The sequence below is a fragment of the Engystomops pustulosus genome, chromosome 9, assembly GCF_040894005.1.
Source record: "Engystomops pustulosus chromosome 9, aEngPut4.maternal, whole genome shotgun sequence".
In the NCBI taxonomy this organism is placed as follows: Eukaryota; Metazoa; Chordata; class Amphibia; order Anura; family Leptodactylidae; genus Engystomops; species Engystomops pustulosus.
The window spans coordinates 67838764-67850779 of record NC_092419.1 but is presented as its reverse complement, the minus strand read 5'-3'; the positions used below and the strand labels follow the sequence as shown (position 1 = coordinate 67850779).

General features: G+C 45.7%; 48 pseudogenes; all 48 read right to left on the bottom strand.

Annotated features, from left to right (window-relative positions):
• Positions 1 to 123: 123 nt before the first annotated feature.
• Positions 124 to 242, bottom strand: LOC140080719 (5S ribosomal RNA; annotated as a pseudogene).
• A 70-nt stretch (positions 243 to 312) lies between these two features.
• On the bottom strand, positions 313 to 431 carry LOC140100423 (5S ribosomal RNA; annotated as a pseudogene).
• A 70-nt stretch (positions 432 to 501) lies between these two features.
• On the bottom strand, positions 502 to 620 carry LOC140090138 (5S ribosomal RNA; annotated as a pseudogene).
• A 251-nt stretch (positions 621 to 871) lies between these two features.
• LOC140084328 (5S ribosomal RNA) lies at positions 872 to 990 on the bottom strand (annotated as a pseudogene).
• A 251-nt stretch (positions 991 to 1241) lies between these two features.
• On the bottom strand, positions 1242 to 1360 carry LOC140095094 (5S ribosomal RNA; annotated as a pseudogene).
• A 69-nt stretch (positions 1361 to 1429) lies between these two features.
• On the bottom strand, positions 1430 to 1548 carry LOC140086425 (5S ribosomal RNA; annotated as a pseudogene).
• Positions 1549 to 1618: 70 nt separating this feature from the next.
• On the bottom strand, positions 1619 to 1737 carry LOC140092598 (5S ribosomal RNA; annotated as a pseudogene).
• Positions 1738 to 1807: 70 nt separating this feature from the next.
• Positions 1808 to 1926, bottom strand: LOC140101078 (5S ribosomal RNA; annotated as a pseudogene).
• A 251-nt stretch (positions 1927 to 2177) lies between these two features.
• Positions 2178 to 2296, bottom strand: LOC140080718 (5S ribosomal RNA; annotated as a pseudogene).
• A 70-nt stretch (positions 2297 to 2366) lies between these two features.
• On the bottom strand, positions 2367 to 2485 carry LOC140100422 (5S ribosomal RNA; annotated as a pseudogene).
• Positions 2486 to 2555: 70 nt separating this feature from the next.
• Positions 2556 to 2674, bottom strand: LOC140100420 (5S ribosomal RNA; annotated as a pseudogene).
• A 70-nt stretch (positions 2675 to 2744) lies between these two features.
• On the bottom strand, positions 2745 to 2863 carry LOC140080717 (5S ribosomal RNA; annotated as a pseudogene).
• Positions 2864 to 2933: 70 nt separating this feature from the next.
• On the bottom strand, positions 2934 to 3052 carry LOC140080715 (5S ribosomal RNA; annotated as a pseudogene).
• A 70-nt stretch (positions 3053 to 3122) lies between these two features.
• LOC140092597 (5S ribosomal RNA) lies at positions 3123 to 3241 on the bottom strand (annotated as a pseudogene).
• Positions 3242 to 3311: 70 nt separating this feature from the next.
• Positions 3312 to 3430, bottom strand: LOC140101066 (5S ribosomal RNA; annotated as a pseudogene).
• Positions 3431 to 3681: 251 nt separating this feature from the next.
• Positions 3682 to 3800, bottom strand: LOC140080714 (5S ribosomal RNA; annotated as a pseudogene).
• A 70-nt stretch (positions 3801 to 3870) lies between these two features.
• Positions 3871 to 3989, bottom strand: LOC140100418 (5S ribosomal RNA; annotated as a pseudogene).
• A 70-nt stretch (positions 3990 to 4059) lies between these two features.
• On the bottom strand, positions 4060 to 4178 carry LOC140090136 (5S ribosomal RNA; annotated as a pseudogene).
• Positions 4179 to 4429: 251 nt separating this feature from the next.
• LOC140101054 (5S ribosomal RNA) lies at positions 4430 to 4548 on the bottom strand (annotated as a pseudogene).
• Positions 4549 to 4799: 251 nt separating this feature from the next.
• LOC140080713 (5S ribosomal RNA) lies at positions 4800 to 4918 on the bottom strand (annotated as a pseudogene).
• Positions 4919 to 4988: 70 nt separating this feature from the next.
• Positions 4989 to 5107, bottom strand: LOC140100417 (5S ribosomal RNA; annotated as a pseudogene).
• A 70-nt stretch (positions 5108 to 5177) lies between these two features.
• On the bottom strand, positions 5178 to 5296 carry LOC140090135 (5S ribosomal RNA; annotated as a pseudogene).
• A 251-nt stretch (positions 5297 to 5547) lies between these two features.
• Positions 5548 to 5666, bottom strand: LOC140084327 (5S ribosomal RNA; annotated as a pseudogene).
• Positions 5667 to 5917: 251 nt separating this feature from the next.
• LOC140095092 (5S ribosomal RNA) lies at positions 5918 to 6036 on the bottom strand (annotated as a pseudogene).
• Positions 6037 to 6105: 69 nt separating this feature from the next.
• LOC140086423 (5S ribosomal RNA) lies at positions 6106 to 6224 on the bottom strand (annotated as a pseudogene).
• A 70-nt stretch (positions 6225 to 6294) lies between these two features.
• Positions 6295 to 6413, bottom strand: LOC140100416 (5S ribosomal RNA; annotated as a pseudogene).
• A 70-nt stretch (positions 6414 to 6483) lies between these two features.
• On the bottom strand, positions 6484 to 6602 carry LOC140101042 (5S ribosomal RNA; annotated as a pseudogene).
• A 251-nt stretch (positions 6603 to 6853) lies between these two features.
• Positions 6854 to 6972, bottom strand: LOC140080712 (5S ribosomal RNA; annotated as a pseudogene).
• Positions 6973 to 7042: 70 nt separating this feature from the next.
• LOC140100415 (5S ribosomal RNA) lies at positions 7043 to 7161 on the bottom strand (annotated as a pseudogene).
• Positions 7162 to 7231: 70 nt separating this feature from the next.
• On the bottom strand, positions 7232 to 7350 carry LOC140100413 (5S ribosomal RNA; annotated as a pseudogene).
• A 70-nt stretch (positions 7351 to 7420) lies between these two features.
• On the bottom strand, positions 7421 to 7539 carry LOC140080711 (5S ribosomal RNA; annotated as a pseudogene).
• A 70-nt stretch (positions 7540 to 7609) lies between these two features.
• LOC140085517 (5S ribosomal RNA) lies at positions 7610 to 7728 on the bottom strand (annotated as a pseudogene).
• Positions 7729 to 7979: 251 nt separating this feature from the next.
• On the bottom strand, positions 7980 to 8098 carry LOC140080709 (5S ribosomal RNA; annotated as a pseudogene).
• A 70-nt stretch (positions 8099 to 8168) lies between these two features.
• LOC140093244 (5S ribosomal RNA) lies at positions 8169 to 8287 on the bottom strand (annotated as a pseudogene).
• A 70-nt stretch (positions 8288 to 8357) lies between these two features.
• LOC140100412 (5S ribosomal RNA) lies at positions 8358 to 8476 on the bottom strand (annotated as a pseudogene).
• Positions 8477 to 8546: 70 nt separating this feature from the next.
• LOC140086757 (5S ribosomal RNA) lies at positions 8547 to 8665 on the bottom strand (annotated as a pseudogene).
• A 70-nt stretch (positions 8666 to 8735) lies between these two features.
• LOC140100411 (5S ribosomal RNA) lies at positions 8736 to 8854 on the bottom strand (annotated as a pseudogene).
• A 70-nt stretch (positions 8855 to 8924) lies between these two features.
• Positions 8925 to 9043, bottom strand: LOC140080708 (5S ribosomal RNA; annotated as a pseudogene).
• A 70-nt stretch (positions 9044 to 9113) lies between these two features.
• LOC140093209 (5S ribosomal RNA) lies at positions 9114 to 9232 on the bottom strand (annotated as a pseudogene).
• Positions 9233 to 9302: 70 nt separating this feature from the next.
• On the bottom strand, positions 9303 to 9421 carry LOC140087994 (5S ribosomal RNA; annotated as a pseudogene).
• Positions 9422 to 9491: 70 nt separating this feature from the next.
• Positions 9492 to 9610, bottom strand: LOC140086745 (5S ribosomal RNA; annotated as a pseudogene).
• Positions 9611 to 9680: 70 nt separating this feature from the next.
• On the bottom strand, positions 9681 to 9799 carry LOC140100410 (5S ribosomal RNA; annotated as a pseudogene).
• A 70-nt stretch (positions 9800 to 9869) lies between these two features.
• On the bottom strand, positions 9870 to 9988 carry LOC140095252 (5S ribosomal RNA; annotated as a pseudogene).
• A 440-nt stretch (positions 9989 to 10428) lies between these two features.
• LOC140100409 (5S ribosomal RNA) lies at positions 10429 to 10547 on the bottom strand (annotated as a pseudogene).
• A 70-nt stretch (positions 10548 to 10617) lies between these two features.
• On the bottom strand, positions 10618 to 10736 carry LOC140080707 (5S ribosomal RNA; annotated as a pseudogene).
• Positions 10737 to 10989: 253 nt separating this feature from the next.
• Positions 10990 to 11108, bottom strand: LOC140080706 (5S ribosomal RNA; annotated as a pseudogene).
• Positions 11109 to 11178: 70 nt separating this feature from the next.
• Positions 11179 to 11298, bottom strand: LOC140089097 (5S ribosomal RNA; annotated as a pseudogene).
• Positions 11299 to 11726: 428 nt separating this feature from the next.
• Positions 11727 to 11846, bottom strand: LOC140083630 (5S ribosomal RNA; annotated as a pseudogene).
• Between the last annotated feature and the right edge of the window lie 170 nt (positions 11847 to 12016).

The following is a 12016-nucleotide window of genomic DNA, read 5'->3' as shown; positions in this document are numbered from 1 at the left end:
AGCTGCTGCGATCTGACGAGAGCAGGCACATTCAGCTTAGAATGGCCGTTGACAGCAGCTGTTCAATTTGAACCTTCTTTTACTATCTCATAGAGAAATTAACACAATTTTCAGGTTCAAAAAGGTCAACAGAACTTGGGATTCCCAGCCAGTCTCCCATGCTGGTACTTGCCAAGCCTTAAGCTGCATTGCTGCTGCGATCTGACGAGAGCAGGCACATTCAGCTTAGAATGGCCGTTGACAGCAGCTGTTCAATTTGAACCTTCTTTTACTATCTCATAGAGAAACTAACACAATTTTCAGGTTCAAAAAGGTCAACGGAACTTGGGATTCCCAGCCAGTCTCCCATGCTGGTACTTGCCAAGCCTTAAGCTGCATTGCTGCTGCGATCTGACGAGAGCAGGCACATTCAGCTTAGAATGGCCGTTGACAGCAGCTGTTCAATTTGAACCTTCTTTTACTATCTCATAGAGAAACTAACACAATTTTCAGGTTCAAAAAGGTCAACGGAACTTGGGATTCCCAGCCAGTCTCCCATGCTGGTACTTGCCAAGCCTTAAGCTGCATTGCTGCTGCGATCTGACGAGAGCAGGCACATTCAGCTTAGAATGGCTGTTGACAGCAGCTGTTCAATTTGAACCTTCTTTTACTATCTCATAGAGAAACTAACACAATTTTCAGGTTCAAAAAGGTCAACGGAACTTGGGATTCCCAGCCAGTCTCCCATGCTGGTACTTGCCAAGCCTTAAGCTGCTGCGATCTGACGAGAGCAGGCACATTCAGCTTAGAATGGCCGTTGACAGCAGCTGTTCAATTTGAACCTTCTTTTACTATCTCATAGAGAAACTAACACAATTTTCAGGTTCAAAAAGGTCAACGGAACTTGGGATTCCCAGCCAGTCTCCCATGCTGGTACTTGCCAAGCCTTAAGCTGCATTGATGCTGCGATCTGACGAGAGCAGGCACATTCAGCTTAGAATGGCCGTTGACAGCAGCTGTTCAGTTTGAACCTTCTTTTACTATCTCATAGAGAAACTAACACAATTTTCAGGTTCAAAAAGGTCAACGGAACTTGGGATTCCCAGCCAGTCTCCCATGCTGGTACTTGCCAAGCCTTAAGCTGCTGCGATCTGACGAGAGCAGGCATATTCAGCTTAGAATGGCCGTTGACAGCAGCTGTTCAATTTGAACCTTCTTTTACTATCTCATAGAGAAACTAACACAATTTTCAGGTTCAAAAAGGTCAACGGAACTTGGGATTCCCAGCCAGTCTCCCATGCTGGTACTTGCCAAGCCTTAAGCTGCATTGATGCTGCGATCTGACGAGACCAGGCACATTCAGCTTAGAATGGCCGTTGACAGCAGCTGTTCAGTTTGAACCTTCTTTTACTATCTCATAGAGAAACTAACACAATTTTCAGGTTAAAAATATCAACGGAACTTGGGATTCCCAGCCAGTCTCCCATGCTGGTACTTGCCAAGCCTTAAGCTGCATTGCTGCTGCGATCTGACGAGAGCAGGCACATTCAGCTTAGAATGGCCGTTGACAGCAACTGTTCAGTTTGAACCTTCTTTTACTATCTCATAGAGAAACTAACACAATTTTCAGGTTCAAAAAGGTCAACGGAACTTGGGATTCCCAGCCAGTCTCCCATGCTGGTACTTGCAAAGCCTTAAGCTGCATTGCTGCTGCGATCTGACGAGAGCAGGCACATTCAGCTTAGAATGGCCGTTGACAGCAGCTGTTCAATTTGAACCTTCTTTTACTATCTCATAGAGAAACTAACACAATTTTCAGGTTCAAAAAGGTCAACGGAACTTGGGATTCCCAGCCAGTCTCCCATGCTGGTACTTGCCAAGCCTTAAGCTGCATTGCTGCTGCGATCTGATGAGAGCAGGCACATTCAGCTTAGAATGGCCGTTGACAGCAGCTGGTCAATTTGAACCTTCTTTTACTATCTCATAGAGAAACTAACACAATTTTCAGGTTCAAAAAGGTCAACGGAACTTGGGATTCCCAGCCAGTCTCCCATGCTGGTACTTGCCAAGCCTTAAGCTGCTGCGATCTGACGAGAGCAGGCACATTCAGCTTAGAATGGCCGTTGACAGCAGCTGTTCAATTTGAACCTTCTTTTACTATCTCATAGAGAAATTAACACAATTTTCAGGTTCAAAAAGGTCAACAGAACTTGGGATTCCCAGCCAGTCTCCCATGCTGGTACTTGCCAAGCCTTAAGCTGCATTGCTGCTGCGATCTGACGAGAGCAGGCACATTCAGCTTAGAATGGCCGTTGACAGCAGCTGTTCAATTTGAACCTTCTTTTACTATCTCATAGAGAAACTAACACAATTTTCAGGTTCAAAAAGGTCAACGGAACTTGGGATTCCCAGCCAGTCTCCCATGCTGGTACTTGCCAAGCCTTAAGCTGCATTGCTGCTGCGATCTGACGAGAGCAGGCACATTCAGCTTAGAATGGCCGTTGACAGCAGCTGTTCAATTTGAACCTTCTTTTACTATCTCATAGAGAAACTAACACAATTTTCAGGTTCAAAAAGGTCAACGGAACTTGGGATTCCCAGCCAGTCTCCCATGCTGGTACTTGCCAAGCCTTAAGCTGCATTGCTGCTGCGATCTGACGAGAGCAGGCACATTCAGCTTAGAATGGCCGTTGACGGCAGCTGTTCAATTTGAACCTTCTTTTACTATCTCATAGAGAAACTAACACAATTTTCAGGTTCAAAAAGGTCAACAGAACTTGGGATTCCCAGCCAGTCTCCCATGCTGGTACTTGCCAAGCCTTAAGCTGCATTGCTGCTGCGATCTGACGAGAGCAGGCACATTCAGCTTAGAATGGCCGTTGACAGCAGCTGTTCAATTTGAACCTTCTTTTACTATCTCATAGAGAAACTAACACAATTTTCAGGTTCAAAAAGGTCAACAGAACTTGGGATTCCCAGCCAGTCTCCCATGCTGGTACTTGCCAAGCCTTAAGCTGCATTGCTGCTGCGATCTGACGAGAGCAGGCACATTCAGCTTAGAATGGCCGTTGACAGCAGCTGTTCAATTTGAACCTTCTTTTACTATCTCATAGAGAAACTAACACAATTTTCAGGTTCAAAAAGGTCAACGGAACTTGGGATTCCCAGCCAGTCTCCCATGCTGGTACTTGCAAAGCCTTAAGCTGCATTGCTGCTGCGATCTGACGAGAGCAGGCACATTCAGCTTAGAATGGCCGTTGACAGCAGCTGTTCAATTTGAACCTTCTTTTACTATCTCATAGAGAAACTAACACAATTTTCAGGTTCAAAAAGGTCAACGGAACTTGGGATTCCCAGCCAGTCTCCCATGCTGGTACTTGCCAAGCCTTAAGCTGCATTGCTGCTGCGATCTGATGAGAGCAGGCACATTCAGCTTAGAATGGCCGTTGACAGCAGCTGGTCAATTTGAACCTTCTTTTACTATCTCATAGAGAAACTAACACAATTTTCAGGTTCAAAAAGGTCAACGGAACTTGGGATTCCCAGCCAGTCTCCCATGCTGGTACTTGCCAAGCCTTAAGCTGCTGCGATCTGACGAGAGCAGGCACATTCAGCTTAGAATGGCCGTTGACAGCAGCTGTTCAATTTGAACCTTCTTTTACTATCTCATAGAGAAATTAACACAATTTTCAGGTTCAAAAAGGTCAACAGAACTTGGGATTCCCAGCCAGTCTCCCATGCTGGTACTTGCCAAGCCTTAAGCTGCATTGCTGCTGCGATCTGACGAGAGCAGGCACATTCAGCTTAGAATGGCCGTTGACAGCAGCTGTTCAATTTGAACCTTCTTTTACTATCTCATAGAGAAACTAACACAATTTTCAGGTTCAAAAAGGTCAACGGAACTTGGGATTCCCAGCCAGTCTCCCATGCTGGTACTTGCCAAGCCTTAAGCTGCATTGCTGCTGCGATCTGACGAGAGCAGGCACATTCAGCTTAGAATGGCCGTTGACAGCAGCTGTTCAATTTGAACCTTCTTTTACTATCTCATAGAGAAACTAACACAATTTTCAGGTTCAAAAAGGTCAACGGAACTTGGGATTCCCAGCCAGTCTCCCATGCTGGTACTTGCCAAGCCTTAAGCTGCATTGCTGCTGCGATCTGACGAGAGCAGGCACATTCAGCTTAGAATGGCTGTTGACAGCAGCTGTTCAATTTGAACCTTCTTTTACTATCTCATAGAGAAACTAACACAATTTTCAGGTTCAAAAAGGTCAACGGAACTTGGGATTCCCAGCCAGTCTCCCATGCTGGTACTTGCCAAGCCTTAAGCTGCTGCGATCTGACGAGAGCAGGCACATTCAGCTTAGAATGGCCGTTGACAGCAGCTGTTCAATTTGAACCTTCTTTTACTATCTCATAGAGAAACTAACACAATTTTCAGGTTCAAAAAGGTCAACGGAACTTGGGATTCCCAGCCAGTCTCCCATGCTGGTACTTGCCAAGCCTTAAGCTGCATTGCTGCTGCGATCTGATGAGAGCAGGCACATTCAGCTTAGAATGGCCGTTGACAGCAGCTGGTCAATTTGAACCTTCTTTTACTATCTCATAGAGAAACTAACACAATTTTCAGGTTCAAAAAGGTCAACGGAACTTGGGATTCCCAGCCAGTCTCCCATGCTGGTACTTGCCAAGCCTTAAGCTGCTGCGATCTGACGAGAGCAGGCACATTCAGCTTAGAATGGCCGTTGACAGCAGCTGTTCAATTTGAACCTTCTTTTACTATCTCATAGAGAAATTAACACAATTTTCAGGTTCAAAAAGGTCAACAGAACTTGGGATTCCCAGCCAGTCTCCCATGCTGGTACTTGCCAAGCCTTAAGCTGCATTGCTGCTGCGATCTGACGAGAGCAGGCACATTCAGCTTAGAATGGCCGTTGACAGCAGCTGTTCAATTTGAACCTTCTTTTACTATCTCATAGAGAAACTAACACAATTTTCAGGTTCAAAAAGGTCAACGGAACTTGGGATTCCCAGCCAGTCTCCCATGCTGGTACTTGCCAAGCCTTAAGCTGCATTGCTGCTGCGATCTGACGAGAGCAGGCACATTCAGCTTAGAATGGCCGTTGACAGCAGCTGTTCAATTTGAACCTTCTTTTACTATCTCATAGAGAAACTAACACAATTTTCAGGTTCAAAAAGGTCAACGGAACTTGGGATTCCCAGCCAGTCTCCCATGCTGGTACTTGCCAAGCCTTAAGCTGCATTGCTGCTGCGATCTGACGAGAGCAGGCACATTCAGCTTAGAATGGCTGTTGACAGCAGCTGTTCAATTTGAACCTTCTTTTACTATCTCATAGAGAAACTAACACAATTTTCAGGTTCAAAAAGGTCAACGGAACTTGGGATTCCCAGCCAGTCTCCCATGCTGGTACTTGCCAAGCCTTAAGCTGCTGCGATCTGACGAGAGCAGGCACATTCAGCTTAGAATGGCCGTTGACAGCAGCTGTTCAATTTGAACCTTCTTTTACTATCTCATAGAGAAACTAACACAATTTTCAGGTTCAAAAAGGTCAACGGAACTTGGGATTCCCAGCCAGTCTCCCATGCTGGTACTTGCCAAGCCTTAAGCTGCATTGATGCTGCGATCTGACGAGAGCAGGCACATTCAGCTTAGAATGGCCGTTGACAGTAGCTGTTCAGTTTGAACCTTCTTTTACTATCTCATAGAGAAACTAACACAATTTTCAGGTTCAAAAAGGTCAACGGAACTTGGGATTCCCAGCCAGTCTCCCATGCTGGTACTTGCCAAGCCTTAAGCTGCTGCGATCTGACGAGAGCAGGCATATTCAGCTTAGAATGGCCGTTGACAGCAGCTGTTCAATTTGAACCTTCTTTTACTATCTCATAGAGAAACTAACACAATTTTCAGGTTCAAAAAGGTCAACGGAACTTGGGATTCCCAGCCAGTCTCCCATGCTGGTACTTGCCAAGCCTTAAGCTGCATTGATGCTGCGATCTGACGAGACCAGGCACATTCAGCTTAGAATGGCCGTTGACAGCAGCTGTTCAGTTTGAACCTTCTTTTACTATCTCATAGAGAAACTAACACAATTTTCAGGTTAAAAATATCAACGGAACTTGGGATTCCCAGCCAGTCTCCCATGCTGGTACTTGCCAAGCCTTAAGCTGCATTGCTGCTGCGATCTGACGAGAGCAGGCACATTCAGCTTAGAATGGCCGTTGACAGCAACTGTTCAGTTTGAACCTTCTTTTACTATCTCATAGAGAAACTAACACAATTTTCAGGTTCAAAAAGGTCAACGGAACTTGGGATTCCCAGCCAGTCTCCCATGCTGGTACTTGCCAAGCCTTAAGCTGCATTGCTGCTGCGATCTGACGAGAGCAGGCACATTCAGCTTAGAATGGCCGTTGACAGCAGCTGTTCAATTTGAACCTTCTTTTACTATCTCATAGAGAAACTAACACAATTTTCAGGTTCAAAAAGGTCAACGGAACTTGGGATTCCCAGCCAGTCTCCCATGCTGGTACTTGCCAAGCCTTAAGCTGCATTGCTGCTGCGATCTGATGAGAGCAGGCACATTCAGCTTAGAATGGCCGTTGACAGCAGCTGGTCAATTTGAACCTTCTTTTACTATCTCATAGAGAAACTAACACAATTTTCAGGTTCAAAAAGGTCAACGGAACTTGGGATTCCCAGCCAGTCTCCCATGCTGGTACTTGCCAAGCCTTAAGCTGCTGCGATCTGACGAGAGCAGGCACATTCAGCTTAGAATGGCCGTTGACAGCAGCTGTTCAATTTGAACCTTCTTTTACTATCTCATAGAGAAATTAACACAATTTTCAGGTTCAAAAAGGTCAACAGAACTTGGGATTCCCAGCCAGTCTCCCATGCTGGTACTTGCCAAGCCTTAAGCTGCATTGCTGCTGCGATCTGACGAGAGCAGGCACATTCAGCTTAGAATGGCCGTTGACAGCAGCTGTTCAATTTGAACCTTCTTTTACTATCTCATAGAGAAACTAACACAATTTTCAGGTTCAAAAAGGTCAACGGAACTTGGGATTCCCAGCCAGTCTCCCATGCTGGTACTTGCCAAGCCTTAAGCTGCATTGCTGCTGCGATCTGACGAGAGCAGGCACATTCAGCTTAGAATGGCCGTTGACAGCAGCTGTTCAATTTGAACCTTCTTTTACTATCTCATAGAGAAACTAACACAATTTTCAGGTTCAAAAAGGTCAACGGAACTTGGGATTCCCAGCCAGTCTCCCATGCTGGTACTTGCCAAGCCTTAAGCTGCATTGCTGCTGCGATCTGACGAGAGCAGGCACATTCAGCTTAGAATGGCCGTTGACGGCAGCTGTTCAATTTGAACCTTCTTTTACTATCTCATAGAGAAACTAACACAATTTTCAGGTTCAAAAAGGTCAACAGAACTTGGGATTCCCAGCCAGTCTCCCATGCTGGTACTTGCCAAGCCTTAAGCTGCATTGCTGCTGCGATCTGACGAGAGCAGGCACATTCAGCTTAGAATGGCCGTTGACAGCAGCTGTTCAATTTGAACCTTCTTTTACTATCTCATAGAGAAACTAACACAATTTTCAGGTTCAAAAAGGTCAACAGAACTTGGGATTCCCAGCCAGTCTCCCATGCTGGTACTTGCCAAGCCTTAAGCTGCATTGCTGCTGCGATCTGACGAGAGCAGGCACATTCAGCTTAGAATTGCCGTTGACAGCAGCTGTTCAATTTGAACCTTCTTTTACTATCTCATAGAGAAACTAACACAATTTTCAGGTTCAAAAAGGTCAACGGAACTAGGGATTCCCAGCCAGTCTCCCATGCTGGTACTTGCCAAGCCTTAAGCTGCTGCGATCTGACGAGAGCAGGCACATTCAGCTTAGAATGGCCGTTGACAGCAGCTGTTCAATTTGAACCTTCTTTTACTATCTCATAGAGAAACTAACACAATTTTCAGGTTCAAAAAGGTCAACAGAACTTGGGATTCCCAGCCAGTCTCCCATGCTGGTACTTGCCAAGCCTTAAGCTGCATTGCTGCTGCGATCTGACGAGAGCAGGCACATTCAGCTTAGAATGGCCGTTGACAGCAGCTGTTCAATTTGAACCTTCTTTTACTATCTCATAGAGAAACTAACACAATTTTCAGGTTCAAAAAGGTCAACAGAACTTGGGATTCCCAGCCAGTCTCCCATGCTGGTACTTGCCAAGCCTTAAGCTGCAATGCTGCTGCGATCTGACGAGAGCAGGCACATTCAGCTTAGAATGGCCGTTGACAGCAGCTGTTCATTTTGAACCTTCTTTTACCATCTTTGACAGAGAAACTAACAATTTTCAGGTTCAAAAAGGTCAACGGAACTTGGGATTCCCAGCCAGTCTCCCATGCTGGTACTTGCCAAGCCTTAAGCTGCATTGCTGCTGCGATCTGACGAGAGCAGGCACATTCAGCTTAGAATGGCCGTTGACAGCAGCTGTTCAATTTGAACCTTCTTTTACTATCTCATAGAGAAACTAACACAATTTTCAGGTTCAAAAAGGTCAACGGAACTTGGGATTCCCAGCCAGTCTCCCATACTGGTACTTGCCAAGCCTTAAGCTGCATTGCTGCTGCGATCTGACGAGAGCAGGCACATTCAGCTTAGAATGGCCGTTGACAGCAGCTGTTCAATTTGAACCTTCTTTTACTATCTCATAGAAAAACTAACACAATTTTCAGGTTCAAAAAGGTCAACGGAACTTGGGATTCCCAGCCAGTCTCCCATGCTGGTACTTGCCAAGCCTTAAGCTGCATTGCTGCTGCGATCTGACGAGAGCAGGCACATTCAGCTTAGAATGGCCGTTGACAGCAGCTGTTCAATTTGAACCTTCTTTTACTATCTCATAGAGAAACTAACACAATTTTCAGGTTCAAAAAGGTCAACAGAACTTGGGATTCCCAGCCAGTCTCCCATGCTGGTACTTGCCAAGCCTTAAGCTGCATTGCTGCTGCGATCTGACGAGAGCAGGCACATTCAGCTTAGAATGGCCGTTGACAGCAGCTGTTCAATTTGAACCTTCTTTTACTATCTCATAGAGAAACTAACACAATTTTCAGGTTCAAAAAGGTCAACAGAACTTGGGATTCCCAGCCAGTCTCCCATGCTGGTACTTGCCAAGCCTTAAGCTGCAATGCTGCTGCGATCTGACGAGAGCAGGCACATTCAGCTTAGAATGGCCGTTGACAGCAGCTGTTCATTTTGAACCTTCTTTTACCATCTTTGACAGAGAAACTAACAATTTTCAGGTTCAAAAAGGTCAACGGAACTTGGGATTCCCAGCCAGTCTCCCATGCTGGTACTTGCCAAGCCTTAAGCTGCATTGCTGCTGTGATCTGACGAGAGCAGGCACATTCAGCTTAGAATGGCCGTTGACAGCAGCTGTTCAATTTGAACCTTCTTTTACTATCTCATAGAGAAACTAACACAATTTTCAGGTTCAAAAAGGTCAACGGAACTTGGGATTCCCAGCCAGTCTCCCATACTGGTACTTGCCAAGCCTTAAGCTGCATTGCTGCTGCGATCTGACGAGAGCAGGCACATTCAGCTTAGAATGGCCGTTGACAGCAGCTGTTCAATTTGAACCTTCTTTTACTATCTCATAGAAAAACTAACACAATTTTCAGGTTCAAAAAGGTCAACGGAACTTGGGATTCCCAGCCAGTCTCCCATGCTGGTACTTGCCAAGCCTTAAGCTGCATTGCTGCTGCGATCTGACGAGAGCAGGCACATTCAGCTTAGAATGGCCGTTGACAGCAGCTGTTCAATTTGAACCTTCTTTTACTATCTCATAGAGAAACTAACACAATTTTCAGGTTCAAAAAGGTCAACGGAACTTGGGATTCCCAGCCAGTCTCCCATGCTGGTACTTGCCAAGCCTTAAGCTGCATTGATGCTGCGATCTGACGAGAGCAGGCACATTCAGCTTAGAATGGCTGTTGACAGCAGCTGTTCAGTTTGAACCTTCTTTTACTATCTCATAGAGAAACTAACACAATTTTCAGGTTCAAAAAGGTCAACGGAACTTGGGATTCCCAGCCAGTCTCCCATGCTGGTACTTGCCAAGCCTTAAGCTGCTGCGATCTGACGAGAGCAGGCACATTCAGCTTAGAATGGCCGTTGACAGCAGCTGTTCAATTTGAACCTTCTTTTACTATCTCTTAGAGAAACTAACACAATTTTCAGGTTCAAAAAGGTCAACAGAAGTTGGGATTCGCAGCCAGTCTCCCATGCTGGTACTTGCCAAGCCTTAAGCTGCATTGCTGCTGCGATCTGACGAGAGCAGGCACATTCAGCTTAGAATGGATGTTGACAGCAGCTGTTCAATTTGAACCTTCTTTTACTATCTCATAGAGAAACTAACACAATTTTCAGGTTCAAAAAGGTCAACGGAACTTGGGATTCCCAGCCAGTCTCCCATGCTGGTACTTGCCAAGCCTTAAGCTGCATTGCTGCTGCGATCTGACGAGAGCAGGCACATTCAGCTTAGAATGGCCGTTGACAGCAGCTGTTCAATTTGAACCTTCTTTTACTATCTCATAGAGAAACTAACACAATTTTCAGGTTCAAAAAGGTCAACAGAACTTGGGATTCCCAGCCAGTCTCCCATGCTGGTACTTGCCAAGCCTTAAGCTGCATTGCTGCTGCGATCTGACGAGAGCAGGCACATTCAGCTTAGAATGGCCGTTGACAGCAGCTGTTCAATTTGAACCTTCTTTTACTATCTCATAGAGAAACTAACACAATTTTCAGGTTCAAAAAGGTCAACGGAACTTGGGATTCCCAGCCAGTCTCCCATGCTGGTACTTGCCAAGCCTTAAGAGCTGCTGCGATCTGACGAGAGCAGGCACATTCAGCTTAGAATGGCCGTTGACAGCAGCTGTTCAATTTGAACCTTCTTTTACTATCTCATAGAGAAACTAACACAATTTTCAGGTTCAAAAAGGTCAACAGAACTTGGGATTCCCAGCCAGTCTCCCATGCTGGTACTTGCCAAGCCTTAAGCTGCATTGCTGCTGCGATCTGACGAGAGCAGGCACATTCAGCTTAGAATGGCCGTTGACAGCAGCTGTTCAATTTGAACCTTCTTTTACCATCTTTGACAGAGAAACTAACAATTTTCAGGTTCAAAAAGGTCAACGGAACTTGGGATTCCCAGCCAGTCTCCCATGCTGGTACTTGCCAAGCCTTAAGCTGCATTGCTGCTGCGATCTGACGAGAGCAGGCACATTCAGCTTAGAATGGCCCGTTGACAGCAGCTGTTCATTTGAACCTTCTTTTACCATCTTTTTTTGACAGAGAAACTACAAATTTCAGGTTCAAAAAGCTCCCAGCCAGTCTCCCATGCTGGTACTTGCCAAGCCTTAAGCTGCATTGCTGCTGCGAACTGACGAGAGCAGGCACATTCAGCTTAGAATGGCCGTTAGCAGCAGCTGTTCAATTTGAACCTTCTTTTACTATCTCATAGAGAAACTAACACAATTTTCAGGTTCAAAAGGTCAACGGAACTTGGGATTCCCAGCCAGTCTCCCATGCTGGTACTTGCCAAGCCTTAAGCCATTGCTGCGAGTCTGACGAGAGCAGGCACATTCAGCTTAGAATGGCCGTTGACAGCAGCTGTTCAATTTGAACCTTCTTTTACTATCTCATAGAAAAACTAACACAATTTTCAGGTTCAAAAAGGTCAACAGAACTTGGGATTCCCAGCCAGTCTCCCATGCTGGTACTTGCCAAGCCTTAAGCTGCATTGCTGCTGCGATCTAGACGAGAGCAGGCACATTCAGCTTAGAATGGCCGTTGACAGCAGCTATTCATTTGAACCTTCTTTTACCATCTTACAGAGAAACTAACAAATTTTCAGGTTCAAAAAGGTCAACGAACTTGGGATTCCCAGCCAGTCTCCCATGCTGGTAACTTGCCAAGCCTTAAGCAGGCATTGCTGCTAGCGATCTGACAAGAGCCGGCAACATTC